Here is a 22296-nt window from a genome sequence, read left to right on the forward strand (position 1 = left end):
CCAGGCTCTGAGCTGTCAGCACAGAGCCTGACACAGGGCTGGAACTCACAAACCGCGATATCATGACCTGAGCCAAAGTCGGCCACTTAACTGACTGAACCCAGGCGCCCCTCTATTATCTAAAATTTGCATTGGAAATGTAAATACAAACTAATACTATAACTTAAAAATATATACACCTGCACATATATGTCAGAGAAACCAAGGCTTCCCTTGGGTAAATGGCCGATTCCAGGTCTTGGGCAAGAAATGTACAAGATGAGCCTAAAATGTCTTGTCATGCCAAAATAAACCTAAAACATCACGTCAAAAGAACTTAAGAGCCAAACTGGAGAGTCTTTAACTGGCCAACAACAAGACAATTTGAACATCAACTAAATATTAACTGCCACCAATTGAAAGACGTCAACTATGTTTAAATCCATTAGCCAGTATTGATACCAAAAAAAAAAAAAAAAAAAAATCTCATTCGTCCCATTTGGGAGATGTGAGGGAATCAATTTGTTATTTCGAAAAGTGATGAGGGTGAAAATGAATTCAAGTAGTTATCTTACCTGATATGTTTGAATTGTACTGCAGGAAAATAATTGATGAGGGAAAATTGGACAGCATTCTATCTAACGAAGAAAGAGTGATAAAATTAGAATATCACCACCTTGGCAAACCTGGATGAAATAATGCATCTAGATCTACGCAATGATTGTTAATGATTGTTGATAACCCAGACAGCCAATCAGAAACAGGTACCTCCTGGTGGAAAGAAACACTTTTATGAAATATTACCATCAAACAACTTGAATCTGAATAATTAAGCCTCTAGATCTCACTACCTGATTTACAGGAAATGCAAGAAAGAGTTAAACCATATAGTACAGGGATGCAGTTAGAAAATTTCAGAAAAGGAGAAGCTTACCAGACAAGTATTCTGGTTTCTTTAAATCCATTATAATGAAAAATGAAAGAGGGAGCCCATAGATAAAAAGAAACTTAAGAGATTGATCAACAGATTGCAACCTTTAGATCTTATGTCATACAAACCAACTATAAAAAAATTATGAATCAGACAAATTTGAACACTAATGAACAGCCAATAATATCAGGAAATTATTGTTAATATTTTCAGGTTTAATAGTGATGTTCTGGTCATATTCTGAAAAGGTCTTTAGGCTTTAGGGATGCATATTAACATACTTTTGGATCAAAGACTGAGAAGAGTATCATAGCATTTGCTTCAATAAAAGATGAACTTGCCTCAAAATAATCTAGTAAGGAGAAGAGTATTAATTGGCCAGTATTAGCCTTGAGTGCATAATTATCCAAATTGAGTGATGAAACCTGGGGTTTCTTATACTGTTCTCTATACTTTGGTATATGTTTGGAATTTTCCACCATGAAGAGCTTTAAAAACATTAGTGTCATTTGCTTTTAACTTTTTAAAATGTTTATTTTTGAGAGAGAGACACAGAGTGCAAGCAGGGGAGGGGCAGAGAGAGAAGGAAACACAGAATCCAAAGCAGGCTCCAGGCTCTGAGCTGTCAGCACAGAGCCCAACGAGGGGCTCAAACTCACAAAGAGTAAGACCATGACCTGAGCCAAAGTCAGATGCTTAACTGACTAAGCCACCCAGGCACCCCTATTTTAGTTTAGTTTAGTTTTTGTTTTTGTTTTTGTTTTTGTTTTGTTTTGTTACATTTCAGCTTGATCGCAATCAGTCCATCTACAACGTGCATGTTAGATTAACTTTCCAGGTTACCAAGCCATTTGAAAATGGACCGTAAGTTGAAAGAATAAATCATACCACGAGTGTGACACATTTCCCCTGAAGTTCGTATATATCATCTGTCAATGAACTTTAATAAACACTAGGTGGCATCATGATTGCTTTATACTAAACAGGCAAAAGGGAAAATGGATTATCCACCCTGATGTGTGCAATGCCATCTATCAATGCTATGGCACGGTGACATCACTTTTTGAAACGATCCCATCTCTTCATAAATGAAAGTATCTTTTCTCATTTCAAAATTATAATTCTGCTTCTGCATTACGAGTTCACCGAAACATAATTTATTAAATCTTCTGTTTACCTAGTAATTTTCACTCTTGGATTTTTTTTTTCTTTTGGTGCAACTTTTAGTTGTTTTTAACAAGGTTGTGCCCTGCCAGGAAGAGGCTGGAACTAAAGTCTACATAGTCAAGCAGGAGGAAGAGTGTTGTTTTCTTCAAACTGGATTGACACCAAGTATTTTATATGCTGCAAAAATTAATATGAGATAGTCTTCAGCCTCTTCTCCAGTAGCTGCCTATTGCTTCTAGTCTTTCCATTCTCATGTCATTAATTGGTCCCAGATCTTGTTTTAGCTATCTCGACATTCCTGTCAGATAATATACCATTCTATTTTTACAGTGCATGACTAATTTAGAGAATCACTAAGGTTTTAATTAATGGCTTATGATTAAAGGATGCAGCTTCAAAATCCATTATTGCAGACAGGAAATAAACTTACCCCCCAGTGAGATAGTAAAAAGAACAGTGGATTTAAATGTCTGGAGGTCTCCTGCGCCACACGGCATTGGTCCCTTCAATTCATTTCTCTGCATATGTTAGTTTCCCCCATGCAGCGTTCCATTGAATGGCTCTTTATGTACCTACTAAGTGGCTGGCTTTGTGCTAAAGCTAGGAACGCAGTGGGAAGTGCGGTATCGCATCTCCATGGTGGGGGTGGGATGGAGACTGGAAAAATGTTTAAGGGTCAGAGTGAAGAGTGGGGGGCGGGCGTGTTTGAGCAAAGATAACAAGCTCAGTGGTGCTGAGGAAAGGAACTGGCATAAAAATTGGTAAGGATGACTTCGAATGAAGAGGGGAGATAAGAAAACAGAGAGACCCGCCTGCTAAATGGAAGGATTAAACCAAACAATCCATTAGATCAGTTCTCCGTGCTTCTCCAGTTGGGTAGCAGTTGAATCAGAGAATCTTGGCTTTGCCATTTATTACCGTCGTGATTATCTGCAAATTCTTGGTGTTTCTAAACCTCAGTGTCCTAATCTATAGGACAGTGAGTCTACCTACCTCAAGATTGTTCTGGGGCTTAAATGAGGTTATATATTTAAAGCCTATGTCGGGAGGCGCCTGGGTGGCTCAGTCGGTTAAGCGTCCAACTTCAGCTCAGGTCATGATTTCACAGTTCATGAGTTCGAGCCCTGCATCGGGCCGTGCTGACAGCTTAGAGCCTGGAGACTGCTTCGAATTCTGTGTCTCCCTCTCTCTCTGTTCCTCCCCCGCTCATGCTCTGTCTCTCTCTCTCCTTCAAAAATAAATTTAAAAATTTAAAAATTAAAAAAAAAAAAAAGAAAGAAAGCCTGTGTCGGTATATACAAAGCATTCCGTAGAGAAATGGTAGTGATTGGGGCACCTGGGCGGCTCAGGGGGTTAACCAACTGACTCTTAATTTTGGCTCAGGCCATGGTCTCACAGTTTGTGGGTTTGAGCCCCATGTTGGGATTCTCTCTCTCTCTCCCTGTCTCTCTCTCTGCCCCTCCCCTGCTTGTGTTATCTCTCTCAAAATAAATAAATAAACCTTAAAAAATGATGATTATTAGCTTATATTTTACCCTTCTCAAAGAAGCTCCTGCATCTTATATCTGATTTTATTCCAACAAATGTCCTAGAAAAGGTTTATGAGATTTACGGCAGAATGTTATTTTTGTTTTACAAATGAGAAAACATGAAGTCAAAGAAGCGACACCGGAACTGAATGAAAGAAACTGGTCTCCTGGCTTCCTGTTCAGTCTTTTTTTTCCCCCATCACACAATACCCTTCTGACCACTTTAACTTCTTTTGAACAAATAGGGAATCTTAACACAGACTGGGGACTTGTATCGACTTGTTCCTCTTAGAGTTCAAGATTTCAGGTTTTCCTTTTTTTTTTTTTTCCTATTATTTCAACAGATCGATCTTACACAGAAGCTATTTCTCTCATGCTAAGCCTTCTTTTTGGAGTACTAAGGTTATGAATGTCCTGTCAGTCAATGACCTGTTAGAATGAAGGCCAGCAAGTGTTTTTAATCATTTTTATGTGCCCCCTAGTCTCTTCTCTGTCATTCTTCCATTCCTTTGGATTTGTGAGTGAAAATTTTCTTTATAAGCTATTTCTCAAGAAATCAGTAACACTTCCGCTAGAAATTGCCTCCATTGGTTGACAGACCTCAAATACAAAGTCAAACTATCTTGCACCGTGTGCACATCTTCTCTTGACAATTCGGTAGAGGTAAGATCATTAGACTAGTTTTTACTCGAATTGCAGACAGTCAGGAAAACCCCAAAAGCAACCATGACCGTATGTCCGGCGGGGGGGAGAAGAAAGGAGAAATTTGGGTATTAACGGACATATTTCAACAGCCTTTCCCACTTTTCAACACTTAACGGAGCTGACCTCTCTGCTATTTAAAAATGACTAAATGGAAGTTCTTCTTATCAGCCACTGTGCAGTTGGGTGTGTGAGTACCATGACTCCAACTTCCTTCTCTTCCAGGCAAAGTTGTTAGTTGGTCCAGGAAGGGGAACAAGACATTTTCCTCCTGAAAACAACTCAAAGGGAAACTATTCAACTTTTCGGTTTCCCTAACTCTATCAAGAAAATATTTTTTGGCTGTCCACCTGAAATTTGCTTGGATATTAAATTTGTGGTACAGCTGAAGATGTTTCTTAAATATTAGCTATCTATTTTGAGTGTGTTGACGAGTACGACAAGTTAATTTTTAGTGATATTGTCACTCCTACTTCTATCCATCAAACTTCTCCCCACCTTTATGAAATCTGTCCTGGTTCTCCCCACCCCTGTCCCATGGAAACTTGCCTAGACCTGCCTCTCCACCCAACCCGTAGCTATCTGTACCTCCACTGAGTTGTGGTTATTTGCATTCTGGTCACGGCTCTTTCTAGACTATATGCTTCCTAAGCTAAGCCTTTGGTATCTCACCTCCCTGCAAGACGTATTGTGGTTCTCTTCACACAGTAGGTAGAACCTAGGAAATACATTAGAACTATATTCTCCTACCTCAAACCAAAAGTACTTTATGTGCCAGAATGATGATGCTTGGGGCAGGGCGGGGTGGTGGGGGGGCGGGGAATGCATTCCTTTGAAGCCTTTGGGAAAAAGATATTAACAATGATACAGTGTACTTCAAATTATGGATCTTAGACTTCTCAGCTTTTAATACAAGCCACAAATTTAGGCATCAAATTGCTCTTGCTCCAAAAAGAAAGCATGAATGAAGGTTTTGGTTGTATGCTGATGATTAGGGCTGCTTTCATGATGGGAGAAATCTGTCTATCAAGAGACTCAGAGTGCTGTGTGATGCATAATCATTACCGCTCAGTACAGGGCTGTCAAAGGTCTTATTTTAAGAGTGTTTCCCTGAAAATTATCCTTGGCCATTTGCCCGGAGTAGCTATATTTCAAAAATAAAATCTTTACGGAAAAAAAGTAAAGACAAAAGACAAAAGAAATGGACACTGATGAAAGACGTCTCACTGGAAAAGATTCACAGAATAAGCACAGTGACACAGCTTGATTTTGTAGGAATCTCGTCTTTCCACGGGCCTTGGAATGATTTCTAATATAAAGTCAAATCTGCAGGTAGGATACCATCATCAGTAGAGTTCTATGCTACAAGTCGACTGATACACCAACATGGCCATTAATTTCTTAGACGTAATCAATGAAATATGCACATGATAAAAGAAACTCACAAGAAATACCTACTCAAGTGTTTAAAAACTGGTGATTCACATAATCTGTATGTAGTCTTTCTGTGAGGTACAGAAGGAGAATGAGACCACTCATGCTGTCTCTCGTACAGTGCTCACTCTACCTTGAAAAGCACCAGCCATGACGGACAGATTTATTCTCTGTTTCCTTACTTTGTACTTCATTTGCCTTTTTATCTTTATGCTGTTTGAACCACAGTGCCACCCCACTATTCCCACTGGAGAATTTCTCATCAAAATCTACACAAATGGGCTCCTTCTATTACCGAAACCAGAATCAGATGGCTAATTTCATTTGATTTCTAGGCGATAACCACCTTCAAATCCATATGACTACCAGTTGCCCTGTTTCTCCTTAGGAAATGACACGAGTGACATGGGTCAGATCCCAGGGATGATATGAATTTTGCAGCATTTGGGGTTTCCTGTTTGCTTTGGCTTCCTGGATGTTCAGAGTCCAATTTGTAGCCCCATTGAGTAAACTCAGAGGGCCCTGTTCTTTGCATTGATCCATGATATTTTCCAGCTTGTCTTATCGTGAAAGTGAACTTGTATTTTCTCTGGCCTGGATTTTATTTTTCATTACTCTCACATTTTATATTGCTCTTAAACCACATCAAAATCTTACATGGTAAACAAGTGTACAGACACATAAATAATTACTTCGGTTACAGAATGCTGTCCAGAGAGCCAGAGTCTTCTTTTTGGTGGTGGGGGAGAGGATGACAAAGACAAAAGATTATGTCTCTTTAGCAAATTATATCCAAAGGACCTCATGGTGCAACAGTAGTGTGTCTGACTCCAGAAAATTATATCTCAAATAAAATAACATCATGCCTAATAATTATCCTCTAATTGTTTGCCTCCATTCTTATGCCATTCTAATCTAAGGTCTTGAAATTAATGATCTCTCTTAGGCACAGATATTACTTTCCTGCTCAGATACCGTAGCTGGTGCTACCTACAGAATAAAGTTCAAGTCCTTTACAAGATGGCACCATCTTACCTGCCTAGCCTTTTCTCCCTACCCAGCTCCAAGGTACCCTGCCCTCTAGCAAATTTGTACAATGTGTTTCTTTACGAGCCTTTCCTTTTAGAAAAAGCTGGTTTTGTTACTTTCTTATTAACATCAAACGTTCCACTTTCACCACTTCTTCCCAAGCTCACTTCAAAAACTATAGCTTTTAGCTCAAAATTCTCTCTTGTGATTAAGTTACTCTGTAGCATATTTGGAAGTGATACACCTTAATGATGGAGAGGTTTGGCTTTGGAGTCAAACGAATTTGGATGCAGCCACTTTAACCTTACAGGTAAAATAAGTTCATAATATTCATTGATGTTTTAAAATATGTCTGAAAATTTCTTGACATCTCTCCAATGAAGACACGAGTCTCCATATTCTGTTAAAACTAGGTGCATTTACAACTTGTTTATAATCGATAGAATATAGGAGAAATGATCTGGGTAATTTCCAAGATCAAGTCAATAAAAGGTATGCAGCTTCTGCCTTATTCGTCGAGATATTCACTGTTAGAGCCTTGAGTTATCATTTAAGAAGTCCAACTACTCTGAGCCACCATACTGTGGGGAAGCCCAGGCCACATGAAGAGGCCATACGGTAGGTGTTTCAGTAGGCAGCCCCATCTGAGGTCCTAGCCAACAGCCAGCATCACTTGCTTGGCATGTGAGTGAAGACACCTCCAGACGATTCTAGCCCTCAACTATCAAATCAATGCCTGCCCGTTGAGTCTTCCCTGGAGAGGCCCCAGCCATCATGGAGCAAAGGCAAGCTATTTCCACTGGCCCTGTCCAACTTCCTGAGCCAAAGGATACATGAGCATAATGAAATGGTTGTTTTAAGCTATTCATTTTGGAAGCAATTTACTATGCAGCAATAATAACTAGGACAGATATTTGGTACCTAGAAGTAGAGTGCTACTATTTCAAAAACCTAAAGCATGAGACATTGGCTTTGAGGCTACAGCTTGGCTGCAGCTGAACCTGAAGGAGACAGTTAATGAAAGCCTGACAAGGGTAGAGCGGGCTGCTGGTAAGGATTTGAAGAAAAGCAAGGAAAATGTTATAAGAAGCTAGAGGAAAGTGAAATCTTATTACCCAGTGGTACAAAGTTTGGCCAAACTATCACATGTGGTAATGTGAAAAATTGGAAATACACCCAAGGAATTTGATGCTCTAGCAAAGCGTATTTCCTTGCAGAATATTTAAAAAGCCCCCTGACTTCTTCTTGCTGCCTATGAAAAAATGGCTAAAAGGCAAAGTGTTTAGTGTTGAAGCTAAATTTTGAGCAAACACACAAGAGCTAGACGTTACTGAGCTCAAAAGTAAAACTGTTTCATATTCCTGGCATCTTCAAATGTCAAACAATTTCCAAATTAAGAAGTAGTTCTAGGGCAAAGATAACATCTAAAAGGGAAGCTGTGACATCATTTGTTGAGGCCTCAGAGAAGATCTCAAAGATGATCACAGAAACTTTCAGACATACAAAAAGACCCCTAAGGATATCAAAGGCATATCTCATAGATCCTCCCTTTTAAAGGGCTTCCAGTAATTTCAAGGATTTTGTCACTCAACAACCTCTCTGGGACATCAAGATAGAGAAGGTATCTTAATGATATCTGTGTTCATGGATTTGGATAATGGAGTGAACCTTAAAGAGCCAGAGAAAACCCACAAAGTTTTAAGAAACATGTCAGTTTGTACTAAAAGGGACAGAACTAGTACATGAAGGGAGGCCTTTGGACTGAACCCATATTACTATGGGCAGGAAGCAGGATGAATTTGCCCAGTTGCAAACATGAGTCAATTCTAATGGAAAAGAAAGGACAACTCAAAGGGTTGAACCAAGAATTGAGAGAGAAGAGTCCAAAACCACAGAAACAAACTCCTAAGAAGGAGAACTGAGCTCTGCTCAAGTAGAACTGAGCAGCCCATGTCTGACTGGATTTCAGAATTGCTATGGACCACTGGCTGCTGTGTGCCTCCATTCTGTATCCTTTTGAACCAGGATGCATTAACAGTTATCTATGCCTGTCCCATCCTGGGATGGTGTTAAGCTGGGTGTGTATAGGGTAAATACTTGGTTTCTTCCTCAGATTCTTGGATAAAGAGGAACCATAACTTGAAGAGCTTCCCAAGGAGTCTCAACCACACATGGATTGATTTTGATGCAAGATACTAGACCTCAAGCCTAAGCCTGATGACATGTCACTTTCAGGGCATCTTGGGAAGAAGCTAATGTTTTTACATGAGTATAAACTGTGGTTGCTTTAAAACATGTCTGCAAAATCTTTGACATCTTTTCTTTAAGAGGTGGGAGTCTAGGGGCACCTGGGTGGCTCAGTTGGTTAGGGGTCTGATTTTTTATTTAAGCTCAGGTTATGATTCCATGACTCATGAGTTTGAGCCCCACATCGGGTGCTGTGCTGAATCGTGGAGCCTGCTTGGGATTCTATCTCTCTCTGCCCCTCCCCCACTCATTTGCACATGTACACTCTCTCTCTCTCTCTCTCAAAAATAAATAAATAACCTTAAGGAAAAACAGAGGTGGGAATCTATGTACCCTCTCTGTGAATTCAGGGCAGACTTGAAATTCCATCGTAACCAATAGAGTGCATTAGAAATAATGCTGAATGACATCCAAAACTATTCATTAAAGCCAATGCAGTTTCCTCCTTGTCAGCTGGAATAATTAATCACTTTTGGAGGTCCTGGGAACATCCTGCTGTGAGGAAGCCTCAGCCACACGGAGAGACCAAGTGTAGTGGTCAAGTGAACAGCCCCAAACAACGGCCCCAGTCAACAACCTTAGTCAACAGCCCCAATCGACAGCTAATATCACCCACCAGGTATGTTAATAAGAACATTTCCAGATGGTTTTAGATCCTGCTTTCAAACTGTCACTGCTGAGACCTGAGACTTCACAAATCATAAACAAGCCATTTCCTCTATGCTCCGTCTAAATTTTTGACCCAGAATCTGTCAGCGTAATAAAAAGTCATTGTGAGCTACCAAGTTTGGGATTGTGTGTTGTACAGCGATAGTAACTACATTAATACCCCAAAGATTATTATGAGGATTAAAGATACATAAAGGAAAAAGCTTGGTGTTTGTCAAAATAAACATTGGGTGAATGGGACTTATCGAGGGCTACCTCTCCTCTCCTACTTAAGTAGCTCTGCTCAAAATAGTTAGCATGAGGCATACAAGAGATGCCTAATAGATACTTGTTGACTTGAGATGATAACAGACTTGAGGACAAAAAGGAGGAGATTGCAGAGAAATCATGACCTCATTCTTCTGACCCGAGAGGGATTTGTTTTCTTTTAATGCTACTAAAAGAAACTGAATTCTCTCAGGTGCAGCCTACCAAATTCTGAAATTTATCTTGGTGAGAAACCAGATCATGCAATGCATTTCATTACTGCCTTCTCAGCGAAGTCGACGGTAACAAAATTGTAAGTCCCTGGATTCAGTGAGTAATGGGTAATTTGGGAAAGGAGGGAGCCGTGCTAGCAGATGTGAGATACGGATACTGCAGCGGCTCACATCTGTCCCAACTTTCGGTGCAGCTGTGAAGTGAGGTTTCTGCCCTCTCATCCACTCTTCCACACCCTCAAACCCTCTCCACACTCCAGCCCTGTCCCTGTCCTCCTCTTCTTACGACACCTCATCATATGCAGTCAAATACTGGAAGGAATTTTTGTATTAAAGCATTACATTTTTTTTTCTGGGGACAAAACCCCATCTAAGGGTTGGGCCATCCCCACCAATTTGGGGGTATTTGCATCCCAAGTACCACTTTCATAATCACTTTCATAAATACTTTCGTAAAATACAAACACATCACTACTTTCATGAAATCACACTGGATGAAAACCATCCCTAATTTCTTACCTACTTGGTTACAGCTGGTGTAAGAGACAACACAAAGTGGTGACCCTGGTTCCTAACCTGTGGAGTCCTAATGTCCCCAAGCAAGCACTGGGCATGCCTCACGTAGAGGGACTCCACAGGGCACTAGCTCAGCCCGTAACAACATTGTGAGGTCTGTGTTCCATGTCTGACAAATGGTCTTTGCCTCATTTCCCAGTTGTCAAAGTTGCTAGAGTCTTAGGTCTTCTTGGACTAAGGTCCTGTTTGCTGTTACTAATCAATTGCTCAGGAACTTCTCATTTTCCTCCTAAACCCCTGAGTAGTGGCTGGACACCTTGCCAACACCAATAGGGAACCCTATCACTAAGGGTTCCAGATCAGGACTCCCAACAATTATTTGTGCCAGTTTTCTCGCTCGCGAAAGCCAGGCTAGCCTTTTGGAACATGGTTAACACCTTTGCCAGACTCCCCCCGACCTCACACCATACCTCCCGGAACTACCAGCCGGCCCAGCTGGCCTGCCGATCGGCTGATGTGCCCTCTGAATAGTGCATTAGGCCTCGACGTGGAATTTTCCAGCATCTGCTCCATCCAGTGAAGGCCGACTAGTTTTGTTCTGGTTAAGCAAGTCACGTGGAATAAAATGACAGTAGCGTGAAGAAGAAAACCTTCATAGTTTTTTAGAGGGTTTGATTTTACAATTATAGCATGACAAATTAAATATGCAAATACCTTTGCTTCTTGAACTGCTCTTTAGAGAAGGAGAACGAAATTTCAAAATATCTGTAAAACGAGGCCAAAGGACATAGCTTTCAGTCATTTGAGTAATTATCCCCTTGCTGAGAAAAGGGCAAACAGTAAATAATTTCATTTTATTTAATACTGAAGATACAGAAAATGTGTCATTTAAATTCATTTCTAAAACACTGTCTAAAAATTCTCTTGGCTCCAGGGCAAATCTTTTAATGGAACCAAAAAAAAAAAAAAAATAACAGAAAGGAGGATAAGAAAAGGAAGAGAGACTTTTTGCCCCAAAACTGGACTCATGCTTGTTTTTAACACAAGGTACACTCTCTGAGGAGCGGGTGTGGGAAGAAGGGGAAAAGGACGATAGACTTTAGCCATTTACATCAGGAGAAGCTCTGAGAGATAATGAGACAGAAATGCTTGACAGGTCTCCCCAAGGACAAGACCAAGCTGCTTCAAGTGGCAGTTCCAAAAGTATGTCTGTAAGTTTCTCAGATTTCTCACCCATTAAAATTCTAGGAAAAGGAGGCTAATCTTGCAAAGTAGCCAACTCTAACTTCCTGTTGTATGTGCCTCTCCTAAAATGACAAGAAGAGAATTATACGATCAGAAGACTTGAATAGCCAAGGCAGTTTTTCCAGGAACTCATTTGGTAAATAGATATCTTGAGATGCTTGCAACCTTTGGTTTTTAAATAATGAATTAGATACAGGCTTCCAGGTAGGGGACGATTAATTCCTGGGGACAAAAGGTACACCGCAGGGAATACAGTCGATGGTGACAGATGGTAGCTACCCTATAGTGAGCGGAGCATAATGTGTAGAGTTGTGGAGTGACCATGTTGTACAGCAGAAACTAGTGTAACATTGTGTGTCAACTATACTTTCAACAAAAAAACTAAACTCAAAAAAAAATTTTTTTTAATGTTTATTTTTGAGAGAGGGAGAGAGAGAGAGAGAGAGTGCAAGCAGGAGAGGGGTAGAGACAGAAGGAGACACAGAATCGGAAGCAGGCTCCAAACTCCAAGCTGTCAGCACAGAGCCCAACGCGGGGCTCGAACTCACAGACCGGGAGATCATGACCTGAGCCGAAGCTGGACGCTTAACTGACTGAGCCACCCAGGTGCCCCCCAAAACTAAACTTTTAAGCACAAGAGGTACTACAGAAGCAGTTACCAAGAGTACGGCCAACACTACTACGTAGAAGTTATCTCAGCTATTGTACCCAGCGGTCTCACTATGCCTTGTGGAATATGTGCAAAAGAGGCATATCATGTAGAAATGATTGGCATTGGTGGATGCTGAGGAAGATGAGAAGAAAATCTCTGGCCCAGGTAAGCTGAATAATTGGGAGGAGAGAAACAACATGAGAGAACCAATGGAAGCAATTATGTGCAATGGCAGATCATTTCCCAAGATGGCACCAACAATTCCTCTCATTTCTATAAGCACATGCTACTCCTTCTGTCAAGAGGTAGAATTTATTTCTCTGCCCCTTGAATCTGGGCTGGCCTAATCGCTTGCTTTGACCAAGAGAAGGCAATGAAAATAATGGCTCTTCACTTCTCTGGGACCTCTGAGTCAAGTCTTTCAAAGATCTTGTAGCTTTGGCTTTCACCTTAGAAGCCAGCCACCAGGTAAAGAAGCTCAAGCTAGACTATCAATACAATGACAGACCAGATGGGGGAAGAAAGGCCCAGCAAGCCCTAGCTATTCCAGTCACCAGCTGAGGTACCAGACGTGTGAAAGAAGCCATTGTGAACATTCTAGGCCAGCAGACCTCCCAGTGGGATGCAGCCACATGAGTGATCCTCAAGAGGAAGAAAAGAACATCCCAAGTGAGGCCAGAGAATCCATGGAATCATGAGAAATGACTGGCTGTTGTTTCAAGATAGTTTTGAGTAATAGATAACCGAGACAGATTCTCCGTCCCCAGTGTCATTGAAGAGATAGTTTGGCAAAATAGATGCTTGAGTGGTGAGCAGGCTAGATGCGTGGACAACTTCTGGGTAAGCCAGTGGGCTTCTGGAAGGCGGGCAATAAATAGCTAACCACCTAAGCAACAAAAAGCTTTTGCTAATTCTAAATGGATGAAGAAAGGGCTGATAAACAGGGGTGAAGCAGAAATATTTTCCTGGACACTTTTAGAGTCAGGTCTGTGGCAGATCCAAAGAGCTGAGTGATACAATTCAGAAACAATCGCTTCCCAAGGTCTCTCATGCCAGCCGGGGGAAGGGGATGGGAAGGAATGAAATACAAGTGACTGTCACACGTCTTACTTTCAGTTTCCATGGAAGGAGAGCCCGAGCCACGTATTTGAGAAGGAACACAGACCGGTGAGGGGGAAGTTTGATACAGAGAAGGGGAGGCAGCCAAAGTTAGTGAGCCAGTTACCAGAGCTGAAGACAGAGAATCCCCAAGAAATAGCACAAAATACATAGTTTTGGAAAATTTCAGGCCAGGCTGTGAGAAAGCCAGAATGAATCTACGCACTGCTTCATATATATACATATACATGTATATATATACACACACACACATATATACATGTATATGTATATGTATATATGTATATGTATATGTATATGTATATGTATATGTATATGTATATGTATATATGTATATATATAGGATTATGTGCTGGGAGAAGGGGTAGAAAATGCTTCCCAATATATTCCAGGAACTTGATTTTCTAGAAGAGGCAAAATAACAAATGCACGGATGAAGGCTTGCCGGTGAATCCACAGACAGTCCTTGTGAAAAGGAATCTCACAGGCCATGCTCTTGGCCAAGTTCGAAACCAGACAAGCAGCAGCCTTATCCCAGAACTGAAGGGAATTCCCCGACGGAAAGGGTAACTACAAGTTCAATGTATCAGAAGCTTTGGAGTCAGAAAGCCAGGTCTTCTCCCTTCTGCTTGTCACAACAGTCTACAGAGGCAGGCAAGGGACAAACTAATTACTACACTCAAGCCTCCAAAGCACTACTAAGATAATAAAAACTGTGTTTCATGAGGACATAAATTCGAGACAGTAATGAGATAAAATGCAACTGAGAAGCCTGCTATATCGAAACATCAGACAAATGAGTTCTTTTCATGACAGAAGTCTTCAAGGTGGTAAGACAGAAATTGTGTATTAAACAACTTTAGGAAAATACTCTATATAAAATGAATGAAAAAAAATAGGTTGGCACTGTTACTTTCTAATTTTTATCTCAATCAGCTTCTTGGTGAGCCAACTTAATTATTTATGTCCTTGATATTTATTAAAGTGTAGATGTTTAAATATTAGCTTATTAAATTCCTCATAATTTTCAGATATTTCCCCTGCTAACCTATTCAAAGCATATGTTTAATTTCTAATAATTCTTTAAAGATTTTCATAATTTTACCTTCTCTTCTATTTTTGTGCACTTGCAAATGAATTCATTAGGCAGAAGGGCTCCTTTCTAGAAGGTACGAAAGTATGTATTATAATTGGATGAGAATAAACTAGGTAATGACTAGGTTATTTGTTCTTAATTCTCTCGTTTTTTATTCTTACTCTCTCAAGAATATGGCTATTCTAATAAGAATATCCGATTTTAAGAAATCAAAACAGAGCAAGCACATCACTTTGTGGCATTGAGATTTGATTTGAAGACAACTCAGCAATTTTTGCATATTAAATAATAGCTTGTGTTTCACAATCAATAGAAACTAATTGAAAAACAATGAAAATATTTTTAAACAAAGAAAAACATTGAAGAATTTCCTTCTGTCAGTACAACTAACTTAGAAAATTCTAATAAACACCTACCCTTTACAGAGCGATGCTACCTATAAGGCCTTCTGATCATTATTTAATCCATACATCAATCCCTATTTTCCAGATGGCAGAAAAGAGAGACTAAGAAACCAGCCCACGGTCTCCCAACCACCAATGAACGTGGTGCCTGAAAGCTTATCCTCACAGTATTAACCCCAAATGAGAACTTTGGTGGCCTTTGGAACATCAGAGATGATTTCCTCTTTTCAATTCCAGAGTGTCAGGTTGACGCTGCTAAAGATTTAGGATCAAGAATCATACTTCCACTGCATGTTTCAAAAAACATAGAGGGCTGCCTGTGTGGCTCAGTCGGTTGAGGGTCTGACTCTTGATTTTGGCTCAACTCATGATCCCAAGGTCATGGGATCGAGCCCCGCATTAGGCTCTGTGCTGAGTATGGAACCTGCTTGAGATTCTCTCTTTCTCTCTCCCTCTGCGCCTCTCCCCTAGTCCTGCGCGCGCGCTCTCTCTCTCTCTCTCTCTCTCTCTCTCTCTCTCAAATAAAACAAAATAATTATAAAATAAAATAATATATGGAAACCATAGTTCCATCAGCCAAGTTTCTTAAACTTCTAACAGTTCAACAATTCTTTAACTGGGAAACATACACTAATAGTGCAAATTCTTTATTAAATAATTTTAACTAGCAATAAATGCTCATTGTATAATATTCGGGGAAAAAAAGGAGGAAAAAAAAGACAATTATCCTACTAAGAAACATAGTACAAAACTTTAGCATCTATATAGACCTACGACTGTTTTTGGAAAGACCCTAAGAGATTATCTGGTCCGGCTCCTATCTATGTCGCTAAGGCATTTTTTTTTTTTTATCCAATGAAAGTCAGTAACTTTCCTAGGTCACATGGCCAATAAGTGGCAGAGAGAAAACAAGAACCCCAGTCTCTTCCTTCTCCACGTATTTTTCTACAACATGATGCCACCCTCCTTATAGCACCTTACAGACTAGTCAAAAATAGGTACCTTTCATCAGGCGCATTAAAATAAATTTGAAATACAAGCATGTCCCTTTGGAGGACAAGCTTCCACTTGATTAGACCCACAGTCCATCAGACGGATGACTATGCATTATTTCAGCCTACCTCTCCTGATTGTTACACTTCTGATGGGACTCACTGTCGCTTTGGAAGGCATTTCTTACTGTTTGAATTTCTGCATCTGTTTCTGGAAGTTGTAGGGGAGACTTTGAATTAAATTTGGATTATCAGGACCACTGCTGAGGTCTAGAAAATGCATTGCAGTATTTCAAAACAAGGGCTAATACAAAATTACTTCTAAAACAAGCCTCACATGTGTTTTGCATCCTAGGTTGGATTCCTCCTTTATTCCTCAATCCTGGCATTGCTTCCAAGTCTTCATACACTCATAAAATGAAAATTAATTATAATATCCATCTAAAGAATATTTTAGCATGACCTATCTAGCTACTTTCAGACACAAAGTTATAACTCCATAATTAAGTACTCCAATCCCCACTGGCCCAGAATTATGCAAGAATTCTGGAAGTTTCTTTAATCTAAAGTGGCCTGTCTGGCTTCCAAATAGGAGGTGGAGAGAAAACTATAGATCTGATCAGTCCCTGCTTCATCACCATTGCTGATGTTGCTACCAGAAAGTTTTCTGAAGGCCATGTACCATTGTTCACATTTTCACAATTTCATGAAAATGTTAAAATTTTCATGCCATACATCTTTTTTTTTAAGTTTATTTATTTATTTTGAGAGAGAGAGAGAGAGAGAGAATCCCTAAATGGGGGAGAGGGAGAGAGAGAGAGAGAGAGAGAGAAAGAGAGAGAGAGAGAGAGAGAGAGAGAGAGAACCCCAAGCAGGCTCCCTGCCATCAGCGTGGAGCCCAATGCAGGGCTCTATCACAAACCATGAGATCATGACCTGAGCCAAAATCAAGAGTTGGATGCTTAACCAGCTGAGCCCCCAGGCACCCCCATACTTTTTCTTAAAACAAGAGCGATCCTTCCGTCTCTTGATGGAAGGGCACTTAGAGCTATAGTTCTTTCATTTGTGTTCACTTGCTCAGTCATTGTCCCCCAAGCCTGTCCACACTAAAGAGAGGCAGGAGAGATTTGCAGCCTCATCCAAAGGTTGTGCTGGACCCAGCCCACTCCATCCAAGGGATAAGGTCTCATGAGGATCCATGGCCATGCGTCCAGATACCCCCTCCCTGATGTGATCTCCATCTTGGAAAACTTTGGAACCCTTGCAAGGCATCTAGACATCAATCAGCACCCCCTCAGTCCTCAAAGGGATTCTGATAAGGACCTTTAATAATAGAAATGATGATAACAGCTAATACACAGGGTGTGTTCTCAGCATTTCTGTTCATTTCATCGTCATTCGGACCCCATGAAGTAAATATCCATTTTTGCTCCACTCTTCAGATGGAGGAACAGAGACACGGAGAAGAAAGGTAACATAGCTAGTAACTGACAGAGGGTATTTGAACCCAAGAAGCCTGGTTCCAGGGTCTGTGCTTTCCCTAAGGTCAAAAGGGAAAGGATTGAAGTCTCTGCTTCCTGCAATTTCCCTGAGCCCCACATAAGGCTCCCCACCATCCCGGCCTCAATACCTCAACAGTTAACAGAGCAGAGACTTCGTCAGACTGCAAAAGACACTGGTGATCCATTCTCGTGAGCAAGCTGCACAACCGCATTCTGCCTCAGTTTTCCAAAACGCAAAATGGGACCATTCCTCCTCGCTTCCCAGGGTGAAGCGTGACCTCAAAGTGTTACTACACGCGAAGTGCCTAGAACAAGGCCTGGCATGAGTCCTCTGACTCCAGTCGCACTAACTGCTACTACCCTCAATACTATTATTTATAGTTTTCCTCATCATTAAGGTCATACACAGGGGTAGGAGGACTAGGTAATGCTTTTCAAAGTAAAATACCGAGTGCTTGAGTTAGGTACCACTTAGGACGTTGTGTATCTTGGCCCCTGTCTACTAAAAGGCTGTGTTAGTCAGGGTTCTCCAGAGAATCAGAACCAATGGGCACTGTGCGTGTGTGTGTTAAGGAATTAGCTCATGTGATTGTGGGGGCTGGCAAGGCCAAATTCTGCAGGGTAGGCCAGCAGGCTGGAGACCCAGGAAAGGGTTGATGTTGCAGCTTGAGTCCAAAGGTAGTTTGAAGGCAGAATTCTCTCCTCCCCAGAGGACCGTGTCTTTTTTTTTTTTCTTAAGGCCCTCAACTGATTGGATGAGGCTCACCCACATTATAAAGGATAATCTGCTTTCCTCAAAACCTACTGATTTAAATGTTAGTCACATTGGGACGCCTGGGTGGCTCAGTCCGTTGAGCGTCGAACTCTTGATTTCAGCTCAGGTTATGAGCCCAGGGTCACGGAATCGAGCCCTGGCTTGGGCTCCACACTTCACACAGCAGATTTTCTCTCCCTCTATCTCCTCTGCCCCTCTGCTCGCTCACATACTCTCTCTCTCTCCCTCTCTCTCTCTCTCTCTTGCGCTCGCTAAAAAACAACAACAACAAAAAACAAAAACAAAAGACGAAACAAAACAAAATTTTGAAAACCTCACATCAATAACTAGACTGGTGTTTGACCAAATATCTGGGTACCATGGCCTGGCCACGTTGGCACATAAAATTAGCTATCTCAGGCATAATGGCAACTTGTTTTGGCTTTGGAAAATAGTCATGGACAAATGCTACATTTTGCTCCTCTGAGTCAGAATCCATCCCCCACCCAGACTTAGCTGCAGAAAAGAATAGCACAATCTTCTTCGCAGGTTATCAATTCTGCTAAAACACATGCGCCACAGATAGTACGCTGAAATCTCTGAGAGCCATGTTGCGACAGCCAAGTCAGCGCCATGGAAGATTTTGAGCTTGGAATCCCAAACTGCTGGAATTCTGCTTTCTCCTCTCTCTCCTGGCATTTACCAAGGACAGGAATTGTCCATGTAACTGTAAACCACAGAGCTCTGACAGTGCTGTTGCCATTGCGAAACACCACATCTATTCTAATATAATTTAACTGGAAGCAAGACTGCATATAATCCCAGGATGGAATCCTCCTCACTCATTCATAAATGGATTTCTCCTGATGAACTGTATCTTCTAGGATAGTTGACAGCTCTCCCATTGAAAGCTCACTTGGGGTAGGAGACTTTTAATTGCCAAGGCGTTCCTCTATTATGGAGAAATGTCAGCCTCTTCTTCTACTGGGCTGTGGGGACCTAGATAGACTGTGGTCCAATTTGCAAAGCCGAACAGTAGGATTGAAATGATTATCATGGAAATTCGGCAAGTAATTTTTAATTTGTTGCAAGTTAACCTACGTGGTATCCACAGAGAAGTACCTCTCGGATCTCCCCAAGACCTGCTGTGGGGAGTCTCTAGCTGCCACTCCTTGGGATCCAATATGGTGCCCCTGTTGAGGCCAAGCTTCCAATGTGTAGCTCCCACAGTAAGGGTGCCAGTATCAGCCTGTTCCTGCCCAATGTGGGACTTCTCCAACAGGCACCCTTTGCTTGGGGATCCTATCAACCTGGTCAAGTCTTTCCCATAACTGTGCTACAATCTGAGGCTCTTCCTAAACAATCTTCTCTCCCTCCTTCTCTCCCTCCCTTCTTTTCATCTCTCTTTTTATAGGTATCAGACATGCCTCACAGACTGAAGCTTTCTCCACATCCTCCTGATCCCCATTCCTTCAGCCTCCACAGGAGGTTAACCCAATCTCTGGCTCATCCTGTACCTGCTTCTCAGAGAACCTGAACTGACCCAACCTGCTTATATCCTATTGCTTTTACAATGTTCAAAGGATGATAATGGCTATTTCAGATCCCTTTTAAGCTGTAACATTGAAGATCTCACACCCTAGTTTACCCAATGCAATCCCACTTTATACTTTACACTTTATACTTATGGTCAAGCATAATAGCTCTCTGCATATTCTCAAAGACTTACATGTTGGGTAATAAATTATATGGTTACCCCAGCTGTCACTTATATTTAAAGCTTAGTCTAGTAAAATGTTGCCCAAAGTCTATTTGGTGGAACACAACTCTTGGAAGAGGCTCTAGGGAAAAGAGTTCACTCCTCAAACTTGGGAAATATTCCTGTAGGTTGACAACATCATTAGTGTGTTACCATCTTAGAGAGGGCCTGCAGTAGAAAACCTTGCTTAACTTTGTCTTTCTCGATGTTTCCCAAGCTTATTTGACCCAATACGACATTTTTATCTTGAATTCATGACACCATGGAGAGAAGCACAGCCAAGACTGGATTCTCTTTGCTCGAAGCTACCCTTAAAAACAGTTCAAAATGTTAGGAGGCTCAGAGTACGGCAGCTGGTTCACTTAGCGGTTCTGGCTTGATGCAGCCAATAACTGGCCGAGTCTGTTCTGGCTCCTGACTCACCTCTGAGTGCTATTCACATTAGCAACTGTGATCCACAGAGGCATTTTGGCCGTCGGTCGAGTGAAGTCATTTGGACTTGGATACTGCTTTTAATAGCCTCTAATTTTACTCATAAAAATTTTCAATCACAGAAAGCCTCATTTTTACTACCAAATTGGGGATTTTGTTAGCAAATCACTTGATCCAGTCACTAAGGTGATTTCAAAAGGCCCTTTCCATCTGGCCAGTTCTCCTGCTCCCAGCCCTGCCAAAACTATGCCATAAACCCAGCTTCTCAATTTGGAATGCAGAGGCTGGCTGCTTCCATGCTTAGTGCACATCCAATTCATTCCATCTCTTGGATCACCCGCTTGCACCACGAGCATGCATATCTGTGCTCTAATATCAGATGCAGGTTCTTTAAGGGCCACGTCATGCTGTAGAAAACTACATATTCCCTGCATATCTTGGCAAGGTGTTTTGTGCCAAGTACTTAGTTGAAAGAAAGGAAGGAAGCAAAGGAAGAAGAAAGGGAAGGAGGGGGGGAGAGGGAAAGAAAGAAAGAAAGAAAGAAAGAAAGAAAGAAAGAAAGAAAGAAAGAAAGAAGAAAGGAAGGGAATGGAAGGAGAAAGGAAGGGAAGGGGAGGGGAGGGAAGGAAAAGGAGAAAGAAAGAAAGAAAGAAAGAAAGAAAGAAAGAAAGAAAGAAAGAAAGAAAGAAAGAAAGAAATACAAGAAAGGAGAGAAATGGGAAGGTAGGAGGGAAGATGTTACCAACACAAATAAACACTAAAGAGGCCTTTATGTTTGCACTAAAAACTAAGGACATTTGGCTAAATTAGTGTTTGTGTTCTATTAATGCCCCCAAATATTTTACATGTTGTAATGACAATAGATTTTTTTCAAGAATTCATCAAACAAGAAGTGTTAGGTAACTAGGAAAATGAATAAAATACATTATCTATTGGTTTTTGGTTAAAGAAATCCTGAAGAAAGACATAATTTCAGTCTTAGATTATTTTCTGTAATCTCCCAACCAACTGAATTAGACACTAATTATGAATTACACTAAAAGCTATATTAAGTATTCTTGATATGTAGGAAACAAGTAGTGTTTAAAAATAATTTTTAAAATCCTCATGCAAGGTTAGGGTTCTCTTGTTGCTCATAAATACCAAGACTTGCTTTTAAAATATAATAGCAAATTTCCTGGTTTGAAGAAAACATAATAGTCCAATATATTACTATGATATTACTACTACTACTATGTATTATTATATATTATTATACTCTTATTATTATTCAATTATTACAGAATTATCATTATATTACTATTATACTATTACATTATTATTGTTATTAAATCACTCAATGGGATAAAAGAGAATGTCTCATTCACGCTAAATATTCATCTTTTAAAATCAAATTTTTAAAACTAAACAGGTCCTGGGGCGCCTGGGTGGCTCAGTCAGTTAAGCGTCCAACTTCGGCTCAGGTCATGATCTCATGGTTCGTGAGTTCGAGTCCCACATTCGGCTCTGTGCTGACAGCTCAGAGCCTGGAGCCCGCTTCGGATTCTGTGTCTCCCTCTCTCTCTGCCCCTCCCCTGTTCATGCTCTGTCTCTCTCTGTCTCAAAGATAAATAAACATTAAAAAAAATAAATCAATAAAACTAAACAGGTTCTTATTGT

This window comes from Prionailurus bengalensis, chromosome B4 (genome assembly GCF_016509475.1).
Source record: "Prionailurus bengalensis isolate Pbe53 chromosome B4, Fcat_Pben_1.1_paternal_pri, whole genome shotgun sequence".
Classification (NCBI taxonomy): domain Eukaryota; kingdom Metazoa; phylum Chordata; class Mammalia; order Carnivora; family Felidae; genus Prionailurus; species Prionailurus bengalensis.